The 17,835-nt window shown below is 35.7% G+C and overlaps 1 protein-coding gene across 1 annotated transcript in view; it reads right to left on the bottom strand.

Annotated features, from left to right (window-relative positions):
* The window catches only part of LOC150106277 (cGMP-specific 3',5'-cyclic phosphodiesterase-like), a 474,780-nt gene that overhangs the window by 53,919 nt on the left and 403,026 nt on the right, over positions 1-17,835 (bottom strand). The gene's annotated exons all lie outside the window — the stretch shown is intronic.

The raw sequence follows: 17,835 nt of genomic DNA, 5'->3' as shown, positions 1-17,835 counted from the left end.
CAAACTAAATTATAAAAAAAAAGATGTACATTAACTGGCTTATATTTCATTGGGTTTCAAACCAGCATCTTCAGAGCACAAAACATGTTATTTACATGCAGCGAGTAAGGGAAACAATACAAATTGTAATGGATAAATAATTTAAAGTACTAATTTCACACCCTGTAATATTGTCCCAAATTTTTGCAAATTAATTCAAACATACTTGTTCAGGTTAGGAGAATGCTTTGTTGCCATGGCCGATCTTTCTGACCTGTAACGATCTCTGTATAGCACGTTAGTTTTCTTACATCTAATCCTCAGTAAAGGCATGTCCAAAACATGGCCTGCCAGACCAGACTTGCCATAATGATAGCAAATGTATTTTTTATGTTCTCCAAGATCGATGTTAATAGATCTTCCTGTCTGTCCATAGTAGACCAAGTCACAGAGAACCAGGATATGCTAGGGAATGTAATTTATCCTTTGTGGATCAGAGCTGCTAATTTAACACGTGGACTAAATGTGGTGCATTTGTACTTTGGCTATTTTTAGTATAGGAGCTGTAGTCATTGGCCAAAAGATAGAAAAAATAAAGTATGACAAACGATATTTAAATACTGTGATAAGAGCTGCATCATTAGAATGAATCACCCTAACTTTTTGTGTATGTGTTTTTAGAATACCATACTGTTGGGTTGGATGATAATTGTTTATGTAGATATCTTCCTTTATGTGTGTGTGTTGGTTTTCTACAAATGGAAAAAGATAATGAACTGCCTGAAAGGCAGGTGACTAATGTGTCACCTGCCTTTCAGTAGAAAAGAAGCAAATAACTGTTTATCTTTTCTTGACACATTAGTCATTCACTTTTCAGATGGTTCACCATCTTTTTCCATTTATAGAATGCAACACAGAGAGAGAGAGAGAGGGGGGGGAGGAGGAAGATATCATCATCCAGCTGAGCAGTATGGTATTCTTAAAACACTTACACAGAGCTAGGTCTGTTTGTTCTAATGATGCAGGTCTTTCCACCAAACTTAAACATCTTTGCCATACTCTCCTAACCAATGGCTACAGCTCCTACAAAATAGATAAAATATTACATGGCCCCCTTACTTCTCCCTCTTCAAACACACAAGAACAAAACATCACCATTTCATTCCTTATGTCCAAGGTACATCTGAAAAGACAGCCAAAGTACTAATAAAATATAACCTTCACACCACATTCAAGCCACATGTTTAATTATCAACTCTGATTTGCTCTCTTAACGATAAACTGTATCCTCTGGCATATCCTGGAGTGTATAAGGTTCCATGTGACTTGGCCTACTATGGATAGACAGAAAGATCAGTTAACATCAAATACGTTTGCTACCATTATTATGGCATGTCTATACTGGCAGACCATGCTTTGTACACCTTTTCACATAGGATTAAATGGAAGAAAATGAATGGACTTTATAGAAATCATAACAGGTCAGAAAGATTATTTTTAGAGTCAGCCAAGGCTATGAAGCATTTTCCTAACCTGAATGAGTATGGTTCCATTAATTTGCTAAAAATTTGAAAGACTTAATTTAAGATCAACTCCTACACAGATGTAATACTTCTTTTTTACATCAGAGGGTGCTAAATTAAAGCCATACACTGCTCAGTGTCTGTCTTTAATCTTTTGCACATTACAGTTTGAACTATTTCACCTATTCATTGTTACTTGCTAACTGAACATGTGATGCGAATTCATGCTGGTCATGAATCAGAAAATGAGTTCAGTGAGGACAAAGTGAGTAATTATTGAGACTAACTAGGGAGCTATATAAGTAAGTAGATTTGCAGGTTTGTGAGTATGGAGGAGAAACATGGACTTTAACAGAAGCCCTAAACAAAAAGCTGAGAATAACACAACATTGCATGGAAAGAAGTATGCTAAAAATAACATCAAGAGATAGGAAGACAAATACCTGGATAAGATCTCAAACAGGTGTCATGGATATTGTAAAATACATTAAACAGGCTAAGTGGAGATGGGCTGACCATATTGACAGATGGACTGGAAAAACAACAGAGTGGAGACCAATGGATGGAGCAAGACAAAGAGGAAGACCGAGAAGAAGGCGGAGGGATGAACTGGAACAAATTGCAGGAGTGCGATGGATGGGAGAGGCAGAAAACCGAGTGATCTGGAAAATCATGGGGGAAACCTTCATCCAGCAGTGGACAGAATCAAAAGGTTGAAGAAGAAGAGTATGTGACTAAGAGTTTATAAGACAGAACACCAGGATAAGTGTTAAAACATTTTACATGATAACACGACATTTCATCCCAAACTTAAAGATGTTAAAGACTTTCCACCAAACTTAAAGATGTTTAAGTTTGGTGGAAAGACCTGCATCATTAGAACAAACCGACCTAGCTCTGTGTGTAAGTGTTTTAAGAATTTTGCCCCCCCCCCTTTGATTGATTACAACAAAACATAAGTCAGGATTGGTGCCACTTTTTCATTTAGTGGTACCAATCCTGACTTATGTTTAGATTAGGCCCCTTTGATTAGTTACAACTAATCAAAGGGGCCTCCCAGTGCCGACCAGTCATTGTGTTATAGGAAAATTCCCACAGAGCCAACACTGCCCTGTCTTTATTGAGGTGGCCCCCAAATCCCAATTACTGAAACTACACCAATGCCATGTTGGAATTTTGCCAAGGCAAATTGAAACAGTTTTTCATCAGATCTAGATAAAAATGTGTGCTGGATTCCATCACAACCTTGTAACTACCAAAGATTTGGGAAAATAGCAATTTATACGACCAAAAAAAAACACATCCCTAGAGGTGCTAGAATACTTGGCTGGAGTAAAACCAGCAAAGCACTTTATAATAACTTCCTGAATAGCGGACATGTAAACGTCACAGATGATCTTATCAACAGTTGAAATGAAGCTAGAAAGAACAAATGGATTGACACCATCAAAAGGCTGAACTTTAAACATTCGAGCAGGAAGGCATAGAGCCTCCTTAAAAAGTTGGGTGGTAATTCCCATTGTCCCCAACCAAAAGCTGCTGTTAGGGCCAACTGTATCACCAATTGGATAGTGAATCTGTCCAGAGTTAAGTCGGAAAAAATCCACACTAAAATAATTAGGAAGGAATTGACCAGACTTAAAGAAGGTTGTTCTGAAGTGACTGATCTATCGAATCCATTCACTAGAGAACTTCTTGCTGCACTCCAGAGAGTGAAAACTGGTAAAGCACCTGAATTTGATACTATTCATTGTTACTTTTTTAAATTTTAAATTTTAAATTCATTGTTACGTTTTTTTAAAAAATTCTGGAATTTTTTAAAAAAAAACTGGACCAAATACAATGGGATGGCTGACAAAATTATTCTCTAATATCCTACAGAGCAGCAAATTACCAGCAGAATTTAAGAAATAGAAGATAATATCCATCCTGAAACCTGGAAAGCCCACTGAAAAACCTGAGAGCTATAGACTTATAGCACTACTCAGTGTCTGTCTTAAGCTATTAGAAATACTTATTTGCAGTAGAATTAGTACTATTATTATTGACACTCTCCCTCATGAATAGGCTGCTTTCGGGTCCAGGCACAACTGTGAAGATCAAGTTTTGGCCCTAACTTCGCATATAGAATCTGGTTTCGAAAAATGCATTAAAACTGCTGCAGTCTTTATAGACTTAACAGCCACATATGACCCTGTATGGAGGAATGGAATGATCTACAAGCCCCTTAAAATACTGAATTGTAAAAAAATGACCCATCTAATCAATGCTATTCTGTCTAATAGAAACAATACAGGTAGTTATGATGATATGAGCAATCCAAGAACATTTAACAATGGACTCCCACAAGGGTTAGTTCTGACCCTTCTTCTATTCAATATGTATATTTCTGACCTTCCAAGGACAACATCTAGAAAATTTGCATATGCTGATTATCTCTGCATCACATCCCAACACAAGAACTTCTGTGCTATAGAGCACATATTAACTAGTTACCTAGAGGAGCTAAACCACTTCTTTGAGAAGTGGCTGCTTATTCCAAGCACTACCAAGACTGAAACAGGCTGTTTCCATTTGAACAAGAGCATGGCACATGATATCCTAAGAGTGCCACTAAATGGGAACCTACTACCACACAGTTTTAATCCAAAGTATCTGGGCATAACCCTAGACAGAACCCTCTCCTTTAATAGACATCTCTCCACAACTACGACAGCAAGACAATTTGATTTGCGAATATAACAAAATTAGCTGGCATCCACTGCTTCCTATGCACTCTGATCTTGACATCTTTACATCACAGAGGCTTAAATCAAGACATCCACCTATCATAACGGCACGACGACTCATCACTGAAAGCTATGATGCAACAATAGCATGGCACACGGAATGGACATTCAATTTTAATTGTATGCTTACTTGTATATTTTTATTTGTATATATGACTATAGTGTCACCTCACACTATTGTATTTTTCTAAACATCTCTTGTATGTTCTTCTTTTGTGTGTATATGTGTGGTGGCATATACATGTATTCTTCTTAGCCAAAGGCTAAATGAATAAAAGAATCCTAACTGCACAGAATTTCTTCAGGTATAAACATACAAAATAGTAGACAAAACAGTAAGGACTAACAAAGGGAATAACTATTATGCAGTTATAGAAGAGACTGATGGTATTTTAAAAATATTTCTAATTTTATATTGTATTGTTCTGAACATTGTGCTTGTTTATACATTCACATGCATATATTTGGTTAATGAAGGCTAGGATGTATTCTGACAAGTTCATACATGGATTAATATTTAGATTCTTATGATGTAATGCCATTTCCAAAGACTCCCAGATCTATGCATCTTAAGAGTGCCACTAAATGGGAACATACTACCACAAAATTTTAATCCAAAGTATCTGGGGAAAACTTTTTTTCTCTCCATTGTATCATAGCAAAGGTGTAATAATTCAAATTTATCCCATAACAATTGATGTCTCATTTGCAATGAATCTTGTGGGTCAGCTGAAGAAAGCACATGTGATGATAAAGCTTAGACTTCACTCCTATGGTATTCAATATCTTGAATGTGTTCTTCAATATGCTGTTCAACTGATTTTTCTGTCTGTCCATTGTGAGATGACCAGCAATTGCACCACAGGTGATAAAAACTGGATATTAAAGTGGACTAAGTCGAGGTTTTGTGGATTGGAGTAGTGATCTCATCTTAATAAAGGGGTAAAATACTACTTTGATTTTATATTCCTTAGGTATTTTAGCTAGTTTTATGGAAATAGAGCTACTATATGGAAGTGTGATAAATCCTCTGTTTTCTCCTTCATTAGAAATTTTTCTCCTTTCATATCAGTTGAGCAGTCTGAGATGATATGGTCATTGTAGCTATTTTGAAGGAAAGTGTTTTTTAAATGTTTAAGTTCTTTGGCTATTTCATCTTTGTCAGTAATGATTCAGCAGGCTCTTGCTCCTAGTGTGGAAACAATACTCAATTTTTGAGGTATAATGATGGGAAGAGACATCTAGATTTCTGTTAGTATGTGTAGGCTTTTGAAATATAGAGACTTAATTTTCCCAATTCCTTAGTTAGCAGAAGATCCAGAAATGGAAGTGAACCATTAGATTCTATCCATAGATGAATTTTATTTTCCAGGTGTTGATGACTCAGGTAACTCATGCAAAAGTAGAAGTGAATGTGTGTGTGTGGAACAAAAGACACACAAAGGCGGTAATAAAACTTATGCATCTACTGAGGGATAATTACCTAACAGCATGTGACAAAAGGGGGGGGGAGGACTTGTAGTTACAGAATGATAGAATTTGGGATAGCAGAAGAAGATATGTCTATACTAACTTTGCTTCAAAATAATGTAAAGTTGGGGGGGGGGTGATCATACAAATTCAGATCTGAGAGGTAGCTAATCACTTCCCAGATCAAAATAATGAGTGCTATAATCATCTATTCCTTATAAGCATTACAACTATTGTAAAACAGAATCCCACAATTATCCAACCCTCCATTAACCAATCCATGAATGGGTTAGTATGTCAAATGACTTAGGGTATGGTACCTTCAGTTATCTTGCCAACAAACTGCTCACCCACTATGACCAGATAACCAAGGGATTAATAAATAAGCGAAAGAGTGTCATATACTGAGGTGTTTCAAAAAAGAGCAATTCTCAAATATGCAACTAGAGTGGACAATTATAACAATCATAGAAAGTGCCATGACATCAAAAACTAAAATGAAAAAAAATATTAGCAGTGCATGGAAAATGGAAAAGGAATGTTTGAAGAAAGCAGTTGTCAGATATAAGAAGGCAAAATAGGTTAAGAGCAAATTAACCAAGCAAACTAAAGGAAATGCCAAGAAGTTCTTTTGCAGGGAATAACTTTAATGAGTGCAGATGGTAGGAAGGTGACAAATGGTTCACAGACAATTCATCAAGGGGGAAAATTCATCATGCGAACTATTCATCACGGAAAAATTCGCTTGGCAAAAAATTCGGCAAAAATGTTATTTGCTAGAAAACTGAAGCTATTGCACTGATACCGATATATGAAAAGTAAATGCAATGCAAGATAAATTTCACAAAATATAGTTTTATTTATGTATTATTTATTTAGATTTTAATTAGATTTTCATAATATTTTTATTCTTATACAGTGAAAGTAATATTTTATTGATTGGCGAGTTTCCTAATTTCTATTTTGTCTTAAAGAGTTTATAAATATTATTTCTTACTTAGATACTACAGGTTCTGTTGATGAAATATTAATATTTACAAAACATGGTTAGATGATGATGACATCCTGACAGGAATAAAGATGAACAGATATGATATTTTTTGTCATGGTAGCAGATGAGTTGTGCCCATCTAAGGTAGATTTGCAAGGTGCAAATAGTGGCCATGGTTCTGAGGCAGTGGGGTGTGAGGTGAAGGTAAATAGGATGAAATATTTAGTTGGGTTGAAAGTTTATTTTTCACATGGTTAGACTATAATAAATTTAGTTTAATCCTTTATCCAAGGGTGAGCAAACACCTTTATCCAAGGGTGAGCAAGGGTGAGTTGCCAGGTGTTGAAAGTTTATTTTTCACTTGGTTAGAGTATAATAAAATTAGTTTAATCCTTTTTCCAAGTGTGAGCAAACAAAGTTTGTGCCTGAAAGTATCTTCAGGACTGGGGTAAGGTGGTACAACACCAGGGAAACTCGTTGCAAAGGTGGAGCAAGCTAACATCACTCCTATCTCAGTATCTCCCATAATGCAAAACACATCTCCTTGCAGATATGTCTAATGTTATGCATTAAGGGAAGGGCCACCTTAATGCATAACATTAGACATATCTGCAAGGAGATGTGGTTTGCATTATAGGAGATACTGAGATAGGAGTGTTGGTAGCTTGCTCCACCTTTGCAATGATTTACCCTGGTGTTGTACCACCTTACCTCAGTCCTGAAGATACTTTCAGGCACAAACTTTGTTTGCTCACACTTGGAAAAAGGATTAAACTAATTTTATTATGGGGTAAGGTGGTACAACACCGGGAAACTCGTTGCAAAGGTGGAGCAAGCTAACATCACTCCTATCTCAGTATCTCCCATAATGCAAAACACATCTCCTTGCAGATATGTATAATGTTATGCATTGAGGGAAGGGCCACTACCCAGACTAGTTTCGACCTTTATTGAGGTCTCTTCAGTGGGAGCCAGGCCCAAGTGGAGATACCACGCAGAAGCATTAGCAAGGTCATCTCTACCTATAGGAGTATACCTTACCCCCATCCTGAAGATACTTTCAGGCGCAAACTTTGCTTGCTCACACTTGGATAAAGGATTAAACTAAATTTATTTAGTTGGGGTTGCTATAGACCTGGTAATATAGAGGGCAATGAGAAGGAAATGTATAGGCAAATTGGCCTAGACAGCAAGAAATGGATGATCATTATGGATGACATTAATTAAGGTAATACAGACTGGAAGAGACAGCATTTGGGGGCAAAGAAAATGAATTTCCGGAGTTTTTGAAAGACTCTTATGTATGACCTTAGGCCATACATAATCTTGATCCTTGTGTACCAATGGTACAAGAGGATCAAGCGTATTGGATGTGATCATCTCATCAGATTATGTTATTATCAATGGAGTATCAAATCTTCCACCAGTTGGTGAGAGTGACCACGAGGTGATCACTTGCAGGTTGACAAGTCATTCAAGAACATCTGTTAGAAAGGGATATATGTGGAATTATAAGGCTGGTAATTATGAAAGGCTCAGGAAACAGCTTGCAGTAATAAATTGGAAAGAGGAACTGGATGGAAAGGATTTCAATGTCCCTTGGGCAATACTCAACAACTATTTGGATATGGCAATATCAGAATATATTCCAAGGATAAAGAGGGTGAATAAGCAGGTGTGAAATGGGTGAATCAAGAGATAAAATATGCAATCCGTAAGAAGCACAAGATGAGTAGTTATAACAACGCGTTGCATGAGAAATACAAAGAGCAGACGAGAAAGTTGACTCGCTTGATAAGGCTAGCAAAAGTGCAGTATGAACAGCAGTTAGCTAATGTGGCCAAAGAAAAATCCTAAGGAGTATTTTTGATATGTGGCCAATAGGAAGAAAGAATGATTAAGGTAGGATGGGCCAGAGATATTTAATGAGCAATTATAAAGGTATTTCATTCTTATGAATGTGACATCATGCAGAACTTGAAAGCAGTGGGAAAGAAGAAGGAGAAACTGTCAGTAAGTGAACAGGAGATATATGAGGAATTGAATAGACTTGATGAAAATATGGCTGTGGGTCTTGATGCTATTTCACATGTTTTGAGGGAATGTTCCAAAGAGTTAACAACAGCTTTTACGTATCTTTCCAACATGAGTCTTGCACTGGGCCAAGTTCCAAAGGAGTGGAAAGAAGGTAAAATTGTTCCCGTTCATAAGGGGGGGAGTGATAATAGTAGGGTTCTGAATAATAGACTAGTCTGTGTGTCTGGAGTTGTGGTTAAGGTGTTAGAGAAGTTACTTAGAACTAAGATTCAGAATTGGGTTGACAACATAAAAAAATCTTTGGTGGCCAGTATGGATTTGTTAAAGGAAGACTGTGCTTTGGCAATCTGTTTACTTTTTATAATAAAGCCACGTGACAAGCTGGTAATTAAATTGGAGAAGATGGGGCTGAACAGTAGATTAGTTCACTGGATTGGAGATTGGCTGTTTGACAGGTACCACCGAGTTGTCTATAGAGGATAAGAGTAGGGTTTTCAATAATAGACCAGTCTATAATATTATAATATACAATATTATAATAATATTATAATATACATAATATAATATGCAATAGACCAGTCGAGTTGTCTATGGAGGAGCAATATCCCAGAAGAGGATAGGTACTAATGGTATACCTCAAGGGTCTGTTTTGGGTCCATTGCTGTTTAATTTGTATGTAAATGATATTTGGAGAGGTTTGAATGGTGATATGCAGTTGTTTGCAAATGATGCAAAGTTGGGGAGAGCTATCAGGAGTAGAGTGGATGTGAATGCTGTGGCTTTGCAAGAGGACTTGAATATGCTGGTCGAATGGGTAAATGAGTGGGGATGTACATTCAATGTTGCAAAGTATTAAGGTTTGAAATTTGGGAAACAGAGATGGGATGTAGAGTACACAATCAGTGGAAATATCTTTGAAAAGGTAGAGCAGATGAGAGATCTGGGAGTGATTGTAGACAAGGACCTAAAATTCTGGGGACATGTTACTAAAATTGTGAAGACAACACAGCAGATAATGGGAATGATGTGGAGGGCACTGACTTGTAGATGTAAGGATTTTATGGTTCCCTTGTATAAGGCTTTGATCAAGCCACATATAGATTACTGTGTGCAGATTTGGTCACCTGGTTTTCAAGAAGATGAAGATGTATTAGAAAAGGTTCAGAGATGATTGACTAAGGTGGTTTCTGGTCTCCAGAATGTTGAGTATGAAGACAGATTGACAAATTCAATTTGCAGAATTGGTGGATAAAAGGAGGAGAGGGGATATGATCAAGACATATAAGCTATTAAGAGGTTACCAATAGATTAATGTTGGGGAGATTTTGCATAAAATGGGTGAAAATAAGAAGAGAATGAGAGGTCATCCCTGGAAGCTGTATAAGGAGAGTGTGAGGACCAAATTTTTTGCACGGAGAGTGATTGGAATGTATTGCCTGAGAGAGTGGTGAGTGCAGAGACCGAACATATTTAAGGCACAGTATGATAAAATGTGTGTATAACAGTAGATCTCCTACGATGAGTCTTTGACTCCATAGAGGTTTTTTATAATAATAATAAAAAAAAAAAAAAAAACTGGAATAGGGCGATTTAGGGAGAAAGGGCACGATATTTAAGAATATTTATTCTGCGAACTGTTCACTATTTTTCTGCGCACTTCGACACCCATCCAGATGTGATACACATACACATTTTATCTGAACTAATTCTAAAGATGAGTTGTTTCAGGTACTGAATACACAAGTAATTTGAAAGTGACTCCACTTTTTCTGCATGGGAAAGATATCTTTTACACTGCTATTGTTTACAGAGCTAGTTTAAGATCATAGGTGCACTTTTGAGTAATTATATTAAAGAAAATTATAATAAAATTATGTAAATACTATCGTAATGATGTAAATCAGCAAAAGTCAATCACCTTATTAACTTAATATTAACCATGCTACTGGCCAGGACGTATATACGTCCACATTTCCATGGATGCGAAGTGCATATTAAAATTGTAATACCATTGATATTACATTGAAATTTATGATGGATATGAAGCTTTTGAGGGTGCGTATTTGATCTTTAATGGCCGGTAAGGTGGTTAATAAGGCTGTGGGACTTGATAATATATCACCATGTATTTTGAAGGAATGTGCTAGGGAGTTGGCCTTGACATATTTGATATGAGTCTTGCACTGAGTTAAGTTCCAAAAGAGTGAAAGGAAGGAAGACAAGATTGTGTTGCATCATAAGGGAGGTGACAGAACTTAAGTATCAAATTATAGGCCTATCTGTATGTCAGTTGTCATGATTAAAGTGCTGGAGAGGCTGGTGAGACCAGAATATCACAACAGTGGTATAATCTTTGATGGACAGCATGGATTTTCTAAAGAGAGGTCATGTTTTAGTAATCTGCTTACTTATTACAATAAGTGATGGCTTCATTGGACAAAGGAGATGGATATACAGTAGTATACTTAGATTTTGCAAATGCTTTTGATAGATTACTGCATGATAAGTTAATAGTCAAACTAGAACGGATGGGGGGCTGGATATTAAACTAGTGCATTGGATTGGAGATTGCTATCTGATAGGTATCAGCAACATGGGAGAGCAATAGTCAATAGTGGTGTGCTTTAGGGCCATTGCTGTTTAACCTCTATGTTAATGATAGTGAGGAAGATTTGGAGGGGGATATTCAGTTGTTTGCAGAGGATGTAAAGTTGGGATCAACTATGAGGAGTAGAGCAGATGTTCTGGCCTTACAAGAAAACTTGAACAGATTGAGTGAACAGGTATGAGAATGGGGATACCAGTTCAATGTTGCAAAATGTTAGATTTTAAAATTTGGGATGTAGAATTTATGCTTGGTGGGGATATATTGTTGGAGGTAGAGGAAATAAGAGATCTTGGGGTAATGGTGGATAAGGATCTAAAATTTAGAGAACACATTGCCAAAACTGTGAGAACAACACAACAAATTCTGGGAATGATTCAGAGGACACTGACTTGTAGAAGTAAGGAGAATTTTTTTCCATTGTATAGGGCCTTGATTAGACCAAGTGGACTACTGTGAACAGATTTGGTCACTTGGTTTTCAAAAAGATGAGGAGATGTTGGAAAGAGTCCAGAGGTAATTGACTAAGGTAGTTTCTGATCTCTGGACTGTTAAATATGAGGAAAGCTTGAGAAGGTGCAATTTAAAGAGTCTAGTGGACAGGAAGAGTAATATGATACAGACATAAAAGTTGGTAAGGGGTTGTTATCAGATCAGTGTTGAAGAAGTTTTTTTGTAAAATGGTGGGAGATCAGGGGAGAACAAGAGGTTATCCCTGGAAGCTGTATAAGGAGGGTGTGAACAAATGAGTGAGAAGCAGGTTTTTTGCGTGCAGAGTTGTGAATGATTGGAATGCCCTGCTTGAGAGTGTAGTGTCTGCAGAGAATTTAAATGTGTTTAAGGAGAGCATGATGAGCTGTGTGTATGACAAAGGGACCTTCTAGATAAGCCATTGACTCCATGGGGTCTTAGGATAATAATAATAATGTCTCTGTGATTGAGATGAAATACGGATCAATTAAACTTGTTTCTCTGTACAAATTTCTCTGTACTGTAGTCATTCCATTAATACTAATAATGAGTTTAAATCAACACATAAGCCTCAATACCTGTATGTAAATTTTAGCCTCTTGTCTACATCAGTTCCATGTCCCTGATTACTCCCATTCCTTTATTATATCCCAATTAGATGAATATACAACATCCCAATCTTGCCTTTGAAATTTCAAAACTTGGTAGCTCACTCATGTGCCAACACAGCTGATCTCACCAGAAGAGTAACAACATCCATTTGTATCCTCACAATTCTCACTGCCTTTGCACCAACTTTAAACAACTGCATATCCTCATTTAAACAATCAGCTAGAACCAATAACATATTATATACCAAATTTTATGTGCCTGTCAAAGACAGATATACTATTGTACATGCATTCCCCTTATCAACTACAACTCTTCTCCTAATATACAGTAATCTACATTTATCAACCTTCAAAATTAGCCAATCCCTGCTTGCCAACCAACTTCTGGTACAGAACCGTGTAATCACACTTCAATTATGTCATAGAGGTCACCCACTTGTCAAACAACTCTTAGTTGGGAATGGCTTGTAGATATTGCCATGTCTACTTTAGCTTCACAGCAAACAACTTCATACACATTTATTTTAATACTATTTATTTATTTTTTTTACTTCCAAGTAAAGAACGAGAAAGAAGTGGTATTTTGAATAAGAAATAGAAGTTTTTAAAAGGCTGCAGATATGCAGAGTTCATTATGTGGCAACATTCATTTCTATTCACATTCACATCCTGACATGACTATTCTTGCTCTCTCAAGTCCATACCCCCCAAATACACAAAAGCCTAGTCCTGATTTTACATTAATATTGCATTCATTGGTAAATATATTGATTATACAGGCCTGCGATGGAAAAGTTGTCTGAGAAGTAATAATTGATTCTTATAGATTTTCAGGTGCTGAGTTCAGAAAAAATAGTAAAAAAATTCCATCACCCACCAATTTTATCCAATTTCTAATTTTATCATTTTTATTAGTAGTATTTGGATTTAAATTCAGCACATTGGTATTTAATTTCATTCTCCTTTATTTACAGCTAATTAATTGTATAAGTGCTTTTTTGAAGTGCCTTTTTATGGTAAATAAAGAAATTTCCACGAAACTTCTCATTCTTAAGATAGGAGAGGGAGGGAGGAATGCAGATAAAAGTGCAGGTGGCCACTTTGAATCTGATTCGCCGAGATAACGGATGACTTTCCTGTTGTCACAGACACTTACATTTTCTTGTGTGATTCTTTAGTTGAACTTTAGTCACTGACTACAAAGGTTTTCATATTTCTGAAGGGTGGCATATTTTCTAAGTTAATGTGAAGATTTAATTTAATGTGTTTGCGGTTTTTTTAATGTTTTTACATAATGTCATGTAATAGCATTGATGTCATTCGTTAAAATTCGTTTAACTGTGTTTTAAAGTGGCTTCAAGAGGTTGCAAAAATTCATCTAAAATTTTCTGCTACATATGTGGGGAGTTAGTGGTTAAAAAACAATAAAGAAACATTACAGATTTTCTGAAAAAAGTGTACTATGAGTATTTTGGGATGAAACTTGGTGACTTAGATAAGCCATATGCAATGCATATAGTATGTTCCATTTGTGTAGAAGAACTTAGAAGGTGGTCGAAGGGAGAACAAAAATCTTTCTGTTTCGGAATTCCCATGGTATAGCGAGAACCCCGCAACCATACTGATGACTGTTACTTCTGTTCTTTCGATGTTCAAGGTTTTAATGTAAAAAATAAAAAAGCTATTTCCTATCCTAATTTACCATCTGCAATACGCCCAGTGGAACATGGTCCTGAAATACCTGTGCCAACACCTCCACAAATTTTAGAACCACTCAGAAGCGATTTAAATGATGACAAATACAAAAGATAGTAGCCCACTTGAACTTTTCTCACAGACCGATTTAATGACTTGGTCAATGATTTGGGTCTTCCTAAGGAATCTGCAGAACTGCTGTGCTCGAGACTAAACAAAAAAAATTTGTTAGCCCCCTGGCACTTTTTTCTCACAGTTTAGATATAGAGAAAGAGATTTTCTCCTTACTTTTCAGAGGAAGGTGATTTAGTTTACTGTAGTGGTATTCCCGGACTGATAAGCAAATTCAATGTAAAATATGAAATCACCGATTGGACGTTGTTTATCGATTCCTCAAAAAGAAGCATCAAAGCTGTGCTGCTCCATAATTACAATAAGTATGCTTCAGTAACAGTAGCACATTTCGTGAATTTGAAAGAATAATACTAAAATTTAGCCTTGATTCTCAGCAAACTTAAGTACAATGATCATGGATGGACAGTTTGCAGTGATTTTGGGACAACAAAGAGGATACACCAAATACCTGTGCTTTTTGTGCGAGTGGGACAGCTGAGATCGAGAGCAAAATTGGATCAAGAAGGAATGGCCAGAAAGAGTCACATTAGAACCTGGAAGTAAAAATATGTTACACAAAACTTTGGTTACTTGGGAAAAAAATCCTTTCATCCCTGCTTCACTTAAAGCTGGGATTGATAAAGCAATTTGTCAAGGCTTTGTCAAAAGAAGGAGAGTGTTTTAAATACATCTGTGCAAAATTTCCAGGATTATCTACAGCAAAATTGAAAGAAGGTATTTTTATTGGTCTGGACATCAGGAAACTTATGAAGGATAAACCGTTTGAAGAAAAAATAGCAACTGTTGAAAAAGAAGCGTGGAAAGCTTTGAAAGAGGTGGTGACCAAATTTTTAGGAAATCACAAGGACCAACTATAAAATGATTGTGGAAGTCATGCTACAGAAATTCAAGGATTTGGGATGTTCCATGAGCTTAAAAGTGCACTTTCTCAACTCTCATTTAGACTACTTTCCTGAAAACCTGGGAACTGTCAGCGAAGAGCAAGGAGAGCGATTCCACCAAGACAAAAAGGGGATGGAAAGAAGGTATCAGGGCATGTGGAATGTCAACATGATGGCAGACTATTGCTGGATGTTGCACAGAGATGACCTGGGAAAAGAATTTCACAGAAAAAGTTCAAAAAAAAACTTTGAAGGAAAAAGAAAAAGACACCACAACGAAATATGAGGTATGTACTAAAGATTAATATTTAATTACTTTAGTTAAAAAATTTTTTCCCAATACTTTCATTCCAAAAATGTTTACAGAAAATTTTAAATACTGTTATTTTACTTAATATAATGCGTTTTAAAGCTATTTTACTGTAATATTGAGATCCATTTTGTGAAAAATCCTTACATGATAGAGAAAAATGGAAGAGATATTTGAAATCAGTGGTCAAAAATAAATCAGAAACAGTTAATAGTTTCCAGACAACGTTTCCTGACTCGAATTTTGCAGGCCTGTGTTATTATACGTTAAATGTATGTTAATTTTATTATTGTTTTTAAAATTAAGCTGTTGTGGAGGAGAAGGATATTCCAATACATTCCTGTATTTTTTGAAATTTGTCAATACCACATTAATTTACCTTGTGTAGCATCCACATGCACTAATCTACTCAGCAAATCTATTTTTGTCTGCTAATTGTTTGTTCTATGGGAAAAAAACAAACAAAAAAAAACTGAATTTTCAGATTCAGTTTTTTTTTTGTAATAAGTAAAAAAAAAAAAATCTTTTTTTTTTTATTTACTTATTTTTCTTTTTTGTATAGATATTTCTATATAAGCAGAACATCAGCTTGTTCAGCATTGCTAAATTATAATAAATAATTATTAAATTCTATCCTCCAGTCATAAAAGTAATCTCATTCGTTCACCAAAGTTAAATATGACTTATGTTCTACCTTAACAGTAAAAATTTATATTTTCTTATATATTTTTTACACTGCATATTTTCTACTCCAACAGTAAAAATTGATCTTCACATTCTGACCCTCATCTTCAGTGCCTTACAATCTAGTAAAGCCTAAAGGGAGACCAGCAAAACAAGTCAAATGTCCTCTAAACAAGTATAATATGCTCTTGCTGTCTACCTTATATATGCTTTAAGCTAATTTATGAATTTCAATTAACATTCCTTTCCACCTCCTGCTAAATAAATTTAGATTACAAATAAACAACAGATTATCATCATGAAATAATCTCTCAACACACTCAGTCAATTTTCTCTGAATACCCTTGGCTTTTTTAAAAATCCACAGAAATGGGGAATAAAGTTACAAGTGATAATTCAAAACTCCCATGATCAGAGACTTCTATAATGTTATTATAATTTACTTTCTCATACAAAAAGGAAAGACGAGAGGAAGAGAAATAAGGAGAGAGTACTCCATGGCAGAAAGTGTACTTAATCAGAGCATGGTTTTCCAGGTGCAAAGAATAAGGATGCTAGTGCTGCTATTAGAATGAAAAAAGAGAAAGTAATAGTTGATTGTTTTGGCAGGAAAGAATGATTTGCAAGGTGAAAAGTCTAGAATAAAGTAAGATGTGAAAGAGTTACTGGAAAAAGTGATAAAAGTAGCATGAGCAAATTACAATTAGAAGTCTGTTGTTGCTACAGTATAATGGGAGCAATTAAGATGAAGTGGAGGGGAGAAGACTGCAAAGAAGTTGCAATGTCCCCCCCCCAAACCACCACTTTATCTGTAGATGTATAAAGTAAATTTTTGGACAACTGGAGATGCATGCAACTAGTGAATTTCACATAAATGGTTTCTAAGTTAGGTGTTTGGAGAAAGTTGCTCAGTGTAAAATTAGTGAACTATCAGACAAGAGGTTGGTGTGTGTGTGGCCATCTTGAGACAAGTGAAGGTGAGAATGATCACAAAATGTAATTTATCAGGTGTTGAATATGAATGGAACACTCATTAAAAGATGCAAGGGGATGTTGAGGATCCAAAAAAAAAAAGCATTACAATTTATGTATACTAAAAGTCAGTAGAATCAGGAATAAAAATAGAGAATTTTCTTGCATTTTTTTTTTTTTTTGGTATAGCCAAAAATTATTGCTATTAGTAATGCTTAATTGATAGAGGAACATACACAGATAAAATGTAAAAGATAACGTGTATTCAAGAAAGGATGGAGGGTGAAATAATGCTGATGATAGCAGAAGAATTACAACCCACAAGAGTAGAAGTTCAGTAAGGATGCAGGATCATGTGTCGTGGGAGATCCATTTTAGACAACTTTGTGTTGTCTAAGATGGTCCTCCCATGATGAGCCTTATGATTTCATGGAGATTTGAAATAATAATAATAATAATAACAATAATTATTATTAAAATTCTCCTTTGGATTCATCTGCTAAAAGTCAGTTATTTTCATCCAAATTTCCACTAGAATTATCTATCTCCATCTATTGCTTTCATGCTTGGAACACTTGTTATCCTCCACTAAATCACCTTTCTATTGATTTCATAAATTTTCTAGATACTTCACCATTGTATCTCTTATTCCCAAGTAATTTAAGTGTTATTGTCACAACTA

This window comes from Typopeltis vanoorti, chromosome 5 (assembly GCF_054136105.1).
Source record: "Typopeltis vanoorti isolate ZY-2024b chromosome 5, IOZ_Tvanoo_1.0, whole genome shotgun sequence".
Lineage (NCBI taxonomy): Eukaryota > Metazoa > Arthropoda > Arachnida > Uropygi > Thelyphonidae > Typopeltis > Typopeltis vanoorti.
This window is presented reverse-complemented; position numbering and strand designations above follow the sequence as displayed.